Here is a 14,237-nt window from a genome sequence, read left to right as displayed (position 1 = left end):
ATATATATATATATATATATATATATATATATATATATATATATATATATATATATATATATATATATATATATATATATATATATATATATATATATATATATATATATATATATATATATATATATATATATATATATATATATATATATATATATATATATATATATATATATATATATATATATATATATATATATATATATATATATATATATATATATATATTCATAACCACTGCTTAATATATATATATATATATATATATATATATATATATATATATATATATATATATATATATATATATATATATATATATACCCCTATATATATAGCAACCACTGTTAAGAAGGGTGAACGTTCCTAAAAACCCCTCGTTAAGCGAATTTTCGTTAAGCGAACCAATTATAACAAGTTTAACCCCTGACTTGAACTTCCATTGAGAGTAAACAAAGTGAGAGTGTATCATAGTAGAGTGAAGGGTTTAATGAAAGTAAAAATTATGAAGTTAAACATTTAGGCAGTTTAATTCAAGTCATTATAATGTACACTAATGTATGTATGTACATAACTTTATAATGTTGATAATTTTGAATTTATGAAGGGAGGGAGAGTGAAATGGGAAAACAGTAACAGACAACCTATGGAATGTAAACAAAGGGCGCATCATTGTACCGCATACAAATGTTATGTACCACATTTCCACAAGGCTTTCCATTTTATCCATTGTAGAGTCACGAGTTCAGGTGGTTCTTTTAGCTTGCAAGGAAGATACGGTCTCACCAGCCTTCTTAATAGAGTCTGCTGACTTGAAAATAGTAGAGACAGTAGATGGAGTCCAGATGGTGGCGAGCAATGCTATTAGTTTTCTCGCCTCTCTCGTGTCTGTGAATAATATCCAGCTTCACTTCAAGAGTAAGAGACTTCCTGGTTTTCTTTGCAACGCTAGGCGACATTGTAGGGCGTTTTGGTGGTAAGTTGAGCAAGGGAAGACGAGCTGCTGCTGACACTGTTATTGTTTTGAACAGGGAAGTGAGTGGTGTGCATGTTATCCATGAGAGGCGCTGGTGTATTAAAAAACCTGTTGGCTTGCGTAATATGGCGGGGCTTTCAAACTTGGAAAAAATTACCTGGATAAAATTTCGTTAAAGCGAGTTTGATGTTTGTTAAACGAGCAGACAGTAGTAAAATGAAACATTCCTTGTAACAAAATTTTGTTGTGTGAACTTTCGTTAAGCAGGGGTTGCCAGTGTATATATATATATACAGTAATCGCTCGCCTATCCGGATCGCCACTATCTGGAATTCGCTACTATCTGGAGCTGCCCTCAAGCATATTCAAACCTACTATGCGAGCGATCCCTCGATCCTGCAATGCGGGAGCACTTAAGGCGGCGTCACAATAACACTTTTTCCGTCGTCTTCAACGATTTCTGTTGGCTTTTTACTGTTCCGTCAATTCTTTCCGTCGTCTTGAGCCAGACGGTACACACCATTTTCCTCCAGCGTCAATTTTTAGCCAAATTAAGATCTATGGTTTCTAACCTAAACTTTTATAATAAAATTTATTTTCTTGCTAATTGGAATGATGTTATAATCTCAACTTAATAGCATCTTTATAAGTAGATGGAAATATATTTGTATGTATGTGTGTGTGTGTGTGTGTGTGTACATAAATATATATATATACATATATATATATATATATATATATATATATATATATATATATATATATATATATATATATATATATATATATATATTGTTCCAGCCTGGCAGCGAAGTGGTTCAGTCAATTGTTTACATTTCTCTGTAAGACGCTCCAAGGCAGAACTTCCAAGTATCAAATGGCCAAGATGAGCTGCTCTGTCTTTTATGAGTGTATTTTTTTATAATTAAATAACCTTTCCATCAGGAAGCCATTTTTAAATGTCTTGTGTGATTGTGTCATACACTGACTCACGCCCTACACAGTACTTGGCCAGGAGTCAAGTAGGGAGGTGTGTCATTTAACTCTCTGATTTTTGCCTGACAGGTATAAGTTGACGAGAATTAGAATGAGAAACATCAAAAAGAGAAGACAATTGGAAACAAATGTATCGTTGGGGGACAGCTGGACTTTCAATTCTGGCCTCCCCTCTTCCCTCCGTCATGTGTGTTATCTCCCCATTCAAGACCCTGTCTCACCCATGCCTCACTGCCAGGCTTCTCCACCATCTCTATATCATAAGACTGTTATGATCTTTTCAAACACTTTTTTTTCTTACTGCCTTCATCATCAAAATTTTACATGACATAGCTCTCACAATAACACTATTACAAAAAATCATGTTGAGACAGAGGTAGAAAGCTGTACCAGACAAACAATAAATACTTCACTGTATCATTATCTCACTTCAACACACTAATAATGACTCAGGCAGTGTCCAGTTTAGCAGTGAAACAGTAGATTGCCATGACGCTGCTGATGGCACCTTCCCAAGCCTCAACGCTGCTGATGGCACCTTCCCAAGCCTCACATTTTCTAGAGAAGCAGGTATCTTGTATGTTATCCTTCTATCATTCTCCATGAAGTTATTATTGTATACACAATCATTTAATGTGCTTTCATACATTGTTTTCTTACCCATTTGGGTTATGTACATGTTTTTTTCTCAATTTATAAGCGGTTGGGAGAGGAAATTCTGCGTATCCGCCAGGGGCTTGGCTGCTATAATCCGGATACGCAGGCAATTACTATATATGTATATATATATATATATATATATATATATATATATATATATATATATATATATATATATATATATATATCAGAGCTGGGGAAGCGTTCTCAAAATCAAGCTCCACTTACGCTCCTCTGTTCTTTCGAACCAGACCCTTCTGCTACTGCTCATCCTGTCATTTTTGGCGAATTACTGAAGCGCTTGCACTCGTACTCTCCGTTTACACTCTCATTTCTGCTCAAGCCTCTGCTCTCTGCTCACACTTGTGCTCTCCACTTGCACTAACACTCTCCGCTAGAGCTTGCGCTCTCCGCCCCCACCTGGCACTTGTGCTCAAGCTTGCGTTCTCTGCTCTCTGCTTGCATTTCCTGTTTGCGTTCTCTGCTTGCACTCTCTGTTTGTATATATACGTGTATGTATATGTATGTGTTGTGTTGTGATCTCTTCTTTTTGTTTTTTACTCTGTATTTTAAATCATTGTATTTTTATTAATTTCTTTGCTTGTATTTTAGCTTAATGCCTTTCTAGACTTTGTATAATGTTTTTTAGACTGTATATACTTAATATGTCAACTTTTTTAGGCCCTGAGGATGCCTTTTGTTTGAGGCGAAATGTTGGAAAATGGAAAATAAAGCAGGAGATATGAAGACTTCCATGTGATTTCCCTGCACTTTTAGTATCTACAATTTCTGCTATCAACCTTGGTTTTATACAACTGCCTGACCCAGCGAGCACCCAACAGTTCTGGAGGTGTGCAGCCTCCTCATAATAATACCTGCTACGCTTCGGAAGGACTCAACCCAACATCAAGCTGCCATGCAATGGCTCATCGTGAGTTCATGTTTTTCTTTTTTTTTTACTAAAATTAAGGTTTCCAAGAGGTGGTTGTTGTTCTCTTACGAGTTTTTTAGCAAAAAGATATCATCACCAATGCATACGTCTGCATAGAAAAGTTGACAGGCTATATTTTAGGCTCAACAAAACTAAACTAGATATTGATTTCTTAACTAAATGTAAATTGTATAATGTTATTCCTAAGTTTCTTAACTTTAAATTACATAATGCACAAATTAGAAATACAAAAACATACCTGTCCTTTCAGTTTAAGTTACTCAATCTTGAGATCAGCAATAAGAACAGCTCACTCAAACAACAGGAGGCTGACTATGTTATGAACTGAAAGATAATCTCTCATTTCTTGATTTCAATTATTTGTTTGCTCGTCTTAAGATATATAATGAGAAAAAACTAAATACCACTAGGGTTGTGCACTCCAAGAAACTTGATAGGCTAGGCATTCCAGTTTACAACTCAGTTGCCAAGGATAAAGTTGTCATTAACCTCTCTAGCAGAACACTTACCTCATCTGAACGTGAAGTTTGTCCCTTGGACTTTCCTTTAGCCTTACAAAATTTAAAGTAAATTTTGTCAACCATTTTTATTGTTTCGAAAAAATAATTAACACCTTAAAAAACCTACCTCATGTGTCTATCCAGTGGGAGAATATTGTCGAACAAGTCACCTCGTTGGCTCACTCTAGCTTTCGCGAAATACCAACTGCTCAACGCTCTCTCCTTAAATTACCTAATGCCTTGTACAATTCGCTTATTTCTCTTAAATCTAATTCTTCAATTGTTATCACAAGACCAGATAAAGGACGAGGCACGATTATAATGGATAAAGATATCTCCAAGGTAGAGACAATTCTGAGTGATTCCTCTCAATTTAATGTATCACTTCCAATGTTTTTTATTATATCACCAAATTAGAAGATAAACTTACCAGACTTCTCAGACAACTTCTTAAGCTTGACATTACTTCGAAAGATGTATATAATTTCATTTATACTACTGGTTCATCCCCAGGCATTTTATACGGCCTTTTGAAAACTCACAAGCCATCGAATCCTGTTCAACCTATCCTCAGCACTATTGGCACATTTAATTATAATTTGGCTAAATATCTAGTTCCAATTCTTGACCCAATCACTATGAACCAATTTACCCTTAAAAATTCATATCAGTTTATAAATGAAATACGTAATCTAGATGTTGGTAACATGTTCATGGCTAGCTTTGATATTAAATCTTTATTTACTAATATTTACTAATATCTTGAAGAAACTATACACCTAGTTTGTGACGAACTGTTTAAGGACAGCACTATGTTTGGCAACTTCTCGAGAACACAGTTTAGCAATCTTTTATCCCTTGCAGTTAAAGACTCCCCTTTTTTGTTTAATAAAAAACTTTATATTCAGACAGATGGTGTGGCTATGGATTCATGTCTGGGCCCTACGTTGGCCAATGCTTTCTTGTGTATAAATGAAATTAATTGGCTAGGAGATTGCCCTTCAGCTTGCAAACCTGTTTATTTTCGTTGATATATTGATGATTGTTTTGTTTTATTTAGGGACTCTGCACAAATTCCCATGCTTCTAGATTACATGAACTCTAGACATCCTAATATAGAATTTACCTGTGAAATAGAGAACAATGGTACTTTACCTTTTCTTGATGTACTTTTAACTCGTGTGAATATTAAGTTTCACACCACTGTGTATCGAAAATCTACTTTTACTGGTTTAGGAATTAATTTTCTCTCTTTCGTGCCACAGCTTTTCAAGATTAACTCAATTAAAACACTATTATATAGATGCTACAGCCTAACTTCTTTCTGGGAATTGTTTGACAAGGAGATTAAGTTCCTTACTACCTTCTTTTTTAAATAACGGCTTTCCCCGTAGAGTTTTTAACTCTACTATTTCAAAATTCCTTGACAATAAATTCACTAACCCTCTTGACTCTTCTACAACCCCAGAGAAAACAGGAAAATACATTTTGTTTCCGTTTTACGGTCACCTCAGTTATTAAATAAAGAAAACCCTTAACAGCTCCTTAAAATCATATTATCCTGACACTAAATTTTTCTTTATTTTTACTAATACGTAGTCATACTATTGGCTCTTTTTTCAAATCTAAAGATCGTGTTCCTACAAATCTCACCTCCAATATCATATATGAATTTTGTTGTTCGTGCTGTAAATTACGATACATAGATGAAACTTGTAGAAACCTAACACACAGAATAGCCAAGCACAAAGGTTTTTCTGTTAGAACCAATAAAACTCTATCTAACCCTTCTTTCTCTGCAATTAGAGCACATTCACATGATAATGACCACCCCTTTGGTATTAATGACTTCAAAATCATCCATAGATGCCAATCTAATACTGATATCAAATTTCTTGAGGCACTTTATATTAAACACTTCCAACCTGAACTCAATAATCAGCTGTCTTCAACTAGGGCTTCGCACTCTTCAATAGAAACCTCGAACTTTTGCTTCACCTCTCCTCACTACCTTTCCTCTCATCTTGATACCACCCCGTTAGCCAGTTCCTTCCTGTACTGCATACAGCACACTTCAAGGTTTGTCTCCCATGTATGTTTTTTTTTTTTGTGTGCAATTTTACATTGTGTTGTGATCTCGTTTCTTTTTGTTTTTTACTCTGAATTTTAAATCATTGTATTTTTATTCATTACTTTGCTTGTATTTTAGCCTAATGTCTTTCTAGACTTTGTATAATGTTTTTTAGCCTTTATATACTTAATATGTCAACTTTTTTAGGCTCTGAGGATGCCTTTTGTTTGAGGCGAAACATTGGAAAATGGAAAATAAAGCAGGAGATATGAAGACTTCCATGTGATTTCCCTGCACTTTTGGTATATATATATATATATATATATATATATATATATATATATATATATATATATATATATATATATACAGGCAACCCCCATTTAACGAAGGTTCACACAACGAAATTTCGTTACAACGAAGGTTTCGTTTTACTACCATCTGCTCGTTTAACGAACACCAAACTCGCTTTAACTAAGTTTTATCCAGGTAATTTTTTCCAAATTTGAAAGCCCCACCGTATCATGCAAGCTGACAGGCTTTTGAATACACCAGGAGCTGCTGGTACTAAGGCCTGTCTCAGGAGAAATCCTGAGACACCTGTAGAATAAATATCAAGATCAAGCCTCTCGTGGACAACACAGGCGCTGCCGATACAAGGCCTGACTCAGAAGAAATTCTGCGTCACCTGTAGCATCAAGATCAAGATCAAGATCACGCCCACCACTCACTCCCGAATAAAAAAAATAACAGCTTCACCAGCAGTTCATCTTCCCTAGTTCAACTTACCACCAAAACGCCCTGCAATGTGGCCTAACGTTCCTAAGAAGACCAGGAAGTAAGTGTCTTACTCTCGAAGTGAAGCTGAGTATTATTCACAGACAAGAGAGAGGCCAGAAAACTCATAACATTGCTTGCCATCATCTTGACTCAATCTACTGTCTACTATTTTCAAGTCAGCAGACTCTATTAAGAAGGCTGGTGAGACCGCATTTTCCTTGAAAGCTAAAAGAACCACCTGAACTTGTGACTCTACAATGGATAAAATGGAAAGCCATGTGAAAATGTGGTACATAAGTTTTGTATGCGGTACCATGATGCGCACTTTGTTTACATTCCACAGGTTGCTGGTTAGTGTATTTCCCGTTTCACTCTCCCTCCCTTCATAAAGTTAAGATCATCAACATTATAAAGTTGCGTACATACATACATTAGTATACATTATAATGACTTAAATTAAACTACCTAAATGTTTAACTTCATAATTTTTACTTTCATTTAACCTTTTACTGTACGATGATGCATTCTCGCTTTGCTTACTCTCAATGGAAGTTCAAGTCAGGGGTTAAACTTGTTATAATCGGTTCGCTTAACAAAGTTTCACTTAACGTAGTGTTTTTTAGGAACGTAACCCCTTCGTTAAACAGGGGTTGCCTGTATGTATATATATATATATATATATATATATATATATATATATATATATATATATATATATATATATACCCAGCATGGAAAGTCTGTTTACCAGCTGAAAAAACTCACTTCTATGGTTAATGATACAAAAAATAAAGATTACAAGCAATTTTTACCTGTCTAGTGCTTGGTAGCATTCCCCTGATGCTTGATACACAAAAAATAAAGATTACAAGCAATTTTTACCTGTCTAGTGCTTGGTAGCATTCCCCTGATGCTTGATGCACTGCTGAAGTCTCTTTGGTAATGAATCAGCAAGATTTTGGGAGCAATTCAGGTGCAAAGTTATTCGACACTTTCTTGATAGCTCCGTCCAGCTTGGGGAGTGATGAAGTGTCAGCGTTTTGAAGACGGCTTTTAATGATTGACCACAAGTTTTCTATGGGGTTAAGGTCTGGACTGCTATCTGGCCAGACTTTATAAAAATGTAAGCCTTGGTTTGGTCAAAACTGTCAGGTAACTGGTCCAGCAGCAGTTCTAAGTAGTTGTACTGGTTCATTTTCTTGTTAGCAGGTAACACCAGTCACTTACACCATAGCAAGTGAAACAACCCCATACCATAAGAGAAGTTGGGTGTACCGCAGGTCATGTAGGTCATTGTGTGGTGGGCTGCAGACACAAGAAATTCACTGCCAGATACTGAAAAAAATTGCCTAGTCTGACCAAAGCACTTTCCTCCAAGTGCTGAGGTTCCACTCTTTTTATTTCTTGGCAAAGGCAACCCTTTTCTGCTTCTGGACAGCTGTGAGAGGTGGCTTCTTACATGCACAAAAACTCATCCAGTTGAAATCGTCATGGAAGCATTGCTGCAAACAACACAAGGGTGGGCTATTCAGCAACTGTGTGTTATTATCCTTAATCTCAGCTGCAGTGAAGCATTGCTTGGCCTTAACTTGCCTGCTAATAAGTTTTATAGTGGTAGGGGAGAGATTAATTTTGGTCTACCAGACTTGGGTCTAGGAGCAGAAATTCCTTTCCTTCCCTTCCTCCTTGAACTGCTTCACCAATTTCTGGCATACGCGGACACTGACACCAGTCTGTGCAGCTATCTCTTTCACTGGGTGGTTAACATTGTAGAGTGTGATCACCGCCATTGTGTCATCACGCGTAGCAACCCTCCTTGCCATTAACAAGACAGTAAAGCACACTAAAATAGTCACAAGTGCACAACCTCCCCTTACACATGCCGTAGGCACACTGAGTGTTACTACACAGTCTCTAAGGTACCAATATCTCCACCAAGGATTCTAAGGAGGATATACGGGTTCAATGGGAGGGCTGGAGGAATTGATTAGGGAGTAGAGACCGTAACAGACGGTACGCGGGTCGCAGGTAGTAAAGGGGATAGGGATGGAGTGTCTATTAGCGGGGGAGGACGGGCGTTGTTACAAAATTCAAACAGTCCATCAGCCACGGAAAAGAACGTAAGCCACAGCAGCCATAGCCCTCCTCCACCTGGGCCACACCACACTCGGTGCCCACTTGCACTGCCTACATCTGTCTTGTATCCCCTTCTGTCCTTGGTGTAGGACTACCTCTGAGACCATCGAACATTTCCTGCTCCAATCCCCACACTTCCACACCCACCATACTGCACCACGCTCACGGCTCTCTGCCCTGGCCATCACAACATTCAACCTACTCGCCCTCCTGGCGGCCTCAGGCATCTATGTTGTAAAGTGCCCTCAAATCTGTTTATTAAAGTGTGCCCTTTAATTCACTTATCATAGTGTGCCCTTAAACTCACACATTTTTACGCCATTCCTTCGAGTGGACATTCTTCGTGACAGCAGTCTCTCAAGCACTCTTAGGCGCCAACTTTGGACTCCTGGTTGACATCTAGAATCAACAATTTGTTGACCCACTTACCTCGCTCACCACACATGCCCAGCCCATCATCGGTGACAGCGCGCGCCTCTCCATAGTTCAGGTAGACGACAAGTTTACCACACTCCTGAAGACGTTCCTGTCTCTCCTGCTGCCATACTCCACTGCTAAGCCTGTCAAGCACCACATCACACACCACATAGAGACCTCCTGCCGACCTACTCACGCTAAAGTCCACCACCTCGCTCCTGAGCGCTTCAAGCTCGCCAAAGCGGAGTTTGAGTCTCTCATGCATGCTGGTATCCTGCGGCCAAGCTCCAGCAACTGGTCATCTGCCCTCCACATCGTAGACAAGAAGAATGGTGACATCCGTCCTTGTGGTGATTATCGCACTCTCAACGCCCTCATCAAGTTGGACCGGTATCCTGTGCCCAACATACAGGAGTTCACTTCACAGCTCTCTGGTTCCACCATCTTCTCACGCATCGATCTCGTCAAAGCATTTCACCAGATCCCAGTACAGCCAGAAGGCATCCCAAAGACAGCCATCATCACTACTTTTCGTCTGTTTGAGTACACTAGGATGCCTTTTGGATTGAAGAATGCTGCTCAGACTTTCCAGCGTTTCATAAACAAAGTAGTGAGGGGCCTCCCCTTCTACTTCACCTACATTGACAATCTCCTGATCGCGAGTCCAGATGTAGACAGCCATCTCACTCATCTCCACCAGATCTTCACTCACCTGGACGACTATGGCATCCAGATAAACATAGAGAAGTGTGTGCTCGGTGTCCCTTCCCTGGACTTCCTCAGTCACCACATCTCGTCAAAAGGCATCGCACCTCTACCTCCAATTGTGAAGCTGTTCAACAGTTTCCCAAACCTGCTACACAGCACCAGCTCAAGGAGTTCCTTGGAATCGTTAATTATTACAACCATTTCATCCCTCGCTGCTCACTTCTCCTCCAACCTCTCTATTCTATGCACAAGCCATGCAAGAGAGGCCAGTCTGTTGTCCTCGACTGGACTTTAGAAGCCGAAGCAGCCTTCACCTCTGCCAAGGATGCGCTTTCAGCAGTCTCCGCTCTCTCCATCCCATCTCCTGACTCCGGCATCTCCATCTCCCCTGATGCCTCCAGCATCGGGGTTGGTGCCATGCTCCAACAATACATCGGTGATAGCTGGAAACCTCTTGCCTTCTTCTCCAGGAAGTTCAGTACTGCAGAATCAAAATACAGTGCTTTTGACAGAGAGGTTCTCACCATAAAAAGAGCTATCAAATGCTTCTGCTACTTCGTGGAAGGCCAGAAGTTCCACGTCTTCACTGACTACAAGTCACTCACAACAGTCTTCCATAATAACAAGTCCACTTACACTCCACACCAGCTACGACACATCGAATACGTGTCACAATTCACCACCGACATCCAGTATGTTTAAGGCTGCGAGAACGCAGTGCCGAGCGCATAACAGAGGTGATTATCTCTGGCATGGAGCTATACATTCCTCATACTTTCTCTAACCCTAAAGCTAAAAAGCCTTGGTTTAACTCTGCTTGTTCTCGTGCTGTCAATGATAGAGAGGCGGCTCACAAACGGTTCCGTAGCCATCCAACTGCTGAAACTCATGCCCTATATATTTCTGCCCGTAATCATGCCAAATCTATTCTCCAACTTACTAAAAACTCTTTCATCAATAGAAAATGTCAAAGTCTTTCCAATTCTAACTCCTCTCGAGATTTCTGGCATCTAGCCAATAATATCTCTAACAACTTTACTTCTTCGTCTTTCCCTCCTTTACTTCATCCAGATGGCTCTACAGCTGTCTCTTCTTTTCTAAAGCTGAACTCTTCGCTCAAACCTTTGCTACCAACTCAACTTTGGATGATTCTGGGCATATTCCTCCTACTCCTCCACCCTCTGACTACTTCATCCCTAAAATTAAAATTCTTTATAAAGACGTTTTCCTGGCCCTCTCTGGCCTTGATTCTCGGAAGGCTTACGGTCCGGATGGAGTCCCTCCTGTTGTTCTCAAAACTGTGCTTCCGAACTCGCTCACTGCCTGGTCAAACTCTTTCATCTGTGTCTCTCTACTTCTATTTATCCTTCTTGCTGGAAGTTTGCTCACATTCAACCTGTCCCTAAAAAGGTGACCACTCCAATCCTTCTAACTACCGCCCTATAGCTTTGATTTCCTGCCTTTCTAAAGCCTTTGAGTCTATCCTTAATAGGAAGATAATGAGGCATCTATCAGCTCACAACCTTCTCTCTGATTGCCAGTATGGTTTCCGTAAAGGCAGATCTACTGGTGATCTTCTTACTTTCCTAACTGAATCTTGGTCATCCTCTTTAGGGACTTCGGTGAAACCTTTGCTGTCGGCCTTGACATATCGAAAGCCTTCGATAGAGTCTGGCACAAATCTTTAATTTCTAAACTACCCTCCTACGGATTCTATCCTTCTCTCTGTACCTTCATCTCCAGTTTCCTTTCCGATCGTTCTATTGCTGCTGTAGTAGACGGTCACTGTTCTTCCCTAAAACTATCAACAGTGGTGTTCCACAGGGTTCTGTCCTATCACCCACTCTCTTTCTATTATTCATCAATGATCTCCTAAATCTGACTCAATGCCCTATCCACTCCTATGCTGATGATACCACCTTGCATTATTCAACAGCGTTCAACAGACGCCCAACCCAACAACAATTAAATGACTCAAGGCGAGATGCTATAGGACGCCTAACTTCTGATCTTTCACTTGTTTCTGATTGGGGCAGAGAAAACCTGGTTTTGTTCAATGCCTCAAAACTCAATTTCTACAACTATCTACTCGACATAACCTTCCAGACAACTATCCTCTCTTCTTCAATAACACTCAACTTCCCTCTCCTCTACATTAAACACACTCGGTCTATCCTTCACTAAAAATCTAAACTGGAAATTTCACATCTCTACTCTTGCTAAATCAGCTTCCAAGAAGTTAGGTGTCCTGTGGCGTCTTCGTCCATTTTTCTCTCCTCCCAGCTGCTTGCTCTGTACAAGGGCCTTATCCGCCCGTGTATGGAGTATGGCTCTCATGTCTGGGGGATCCACACACAGCTTTACTAAACAAGGTGGAATCTAAAGCTTTTCGTCTTATCAACTCTTCTCCTCTAACTGACTGTCTTGATTCTTTAAGTCACCGCCGCAATGTTGCATCTTTATCTGTCTTCTACCGCTGTTTTCATGCTGTCTGCTCTTCTGAACTTGCTAACTGCATGCCTTCCCCCTCCTGCGGCCTCGCTGCACAAGACTCTCTACTTCTTCTCATCCCTATTCTGTCCATCTTCCTAATGCAAGAGTTAACCAGTATCTTCACTCCTTCATTCCCTACACTGGTAAACTCTGGAACTCTCTACCTGTGTCTGTATTTCCACCTGCCTATGACTTAAACTCTTTCAAAAGAGGAGTGTCAAGACACCTCTTACGTTAACTGGACCCTCCTTTTAGATTTTTTTGTTTTTTCTCTTTCTCCTACTTTCCTCTTAACAGGGCCTGGCAACCAGCGGGATTTTTTTTTTCCAACACTTTGTTTTCCCTTGGCCAGTGCCCTTGTAATGTAAAAAAAAAAAAAAAAAAAAACTTTCTCGCAGCAACATCAGCGCTGTATCCTCCTCCCTCATTGACTACGCTGCCGTTGCTAAAACAAAATGCCGCACTGCAGATGAGGAAGGTGCAGATGCCTGGAACAGTCATGCAGCTGTACGCCAACGTCTCCACGTCCAACGTCTGGCCTTATCTGCCTGAGAGCCATGTTCAGGCAGCTGCACAACCTCTCACCCCGGCATCCGTGCGTCGCAGCAGCTGGTGACCTCATGATTCATCTGGACTGGCATCAACAAAGACGTCAGGCTGTGGACCCGCACCTGCTTGAAGTGCCAGGCCTCCAAGGCAATGCGCCACACCCGCTCTCCTCCAGCCACCTTCACACCATCTCCATCAGGTTTGAGCACGTTCACATCGACCTCGTCAGGCCCCTGTCGTTCTCCTGAGATTATAGGTACCTGCTCACCTGTATGGATCGCTTTACTCGGTGGCCTGAAGCTGTCCCGCTGGCGGACATCACCACCGACTCCGTGGCACGTGCCTTCATCGAGACATGGGTGTCCCGGTTTGGCATCCCCTCTGCCTCACTTCAGACCATGGTAGCCCTCGGACACCAAAGCATGCATGGTTCCATGTTGTGAGATGTAAACCTATAGCTACATGGCATATGGCGTTAGCAGTAACTGTGAGAGACTATAGGGGTGATACTCACTTTTTTTTCTTTTTTATCACCATTCTACAAGTAATTCTAATGTAGTATTTTAGTATGTGTGAAAGCAGATTTACCAACTTTGTTTTCTAAAAGCGTGTTTTATTTTAGACATTCATTACATTTTAAAATCAAAAGATAAAGTGTGGAAATGTTTTTTTATGTTCATCATCAAAAAGCTAGGTGCAATTTTTATTGTATGAAAGTGTGCCTTTCCTGAAGGAATAATAGCATCAAATTATAAAAAATGCAGTGAAGCTTGCCCGTGTCACCAGCCTTAGTGCTTAACTGACCGCGTTTGTTTTGGTACATACAATGCGTGGTGCATGGTCACTTAGGAAAAGTCTTCCTGATTGGTGTTATTCTGTGTGAATTACTATACCTTGTTCACTTAACCTATAATTCCTGGCGCTGAGGCGGGTTTAAAAGCTTGGCGCTGATTGGCTGCATCCCTCTCTCGCTAGCACCCACGGAGAGGCTGTGTCTCG

The 14,237-nt window shown here is 40.0% G+C and overlaps 1 protein-coding gene across 10 annotated transcripts in view; it reads right to left on the bottom strand.

Annotated features, from left to right (window-relative positions):
• The window catches only part of LOC123504736 (SH2 domain-containing protein 3C-like), a 315,439-nt gene that overhangs the window by 132,776 nt on the left and 168,426 nt on the right, over nt 1-14,237 (bottom strand). The window lies entirely within an intron of this gene.

Source organism: Portunus trituberculatus, chromosome 17 (genome assembly GCF_017591435.1).
Source record: "Portunus trituberculatus isolate SZX2019 chromosome 17, ASM1759143v1, whole genome shotgun sequence".
Lineage (NCBI taxonomy): Eukaryota > Metazoa > Arthropoda > Malacostraca > Decapoda > Portunidae > Portunus > Portunus trituberculatus.
Note: the sequence above shows the minus strand (reverse complement) of the source record. Positions and strands in the feature narration are given on the sequence as shown.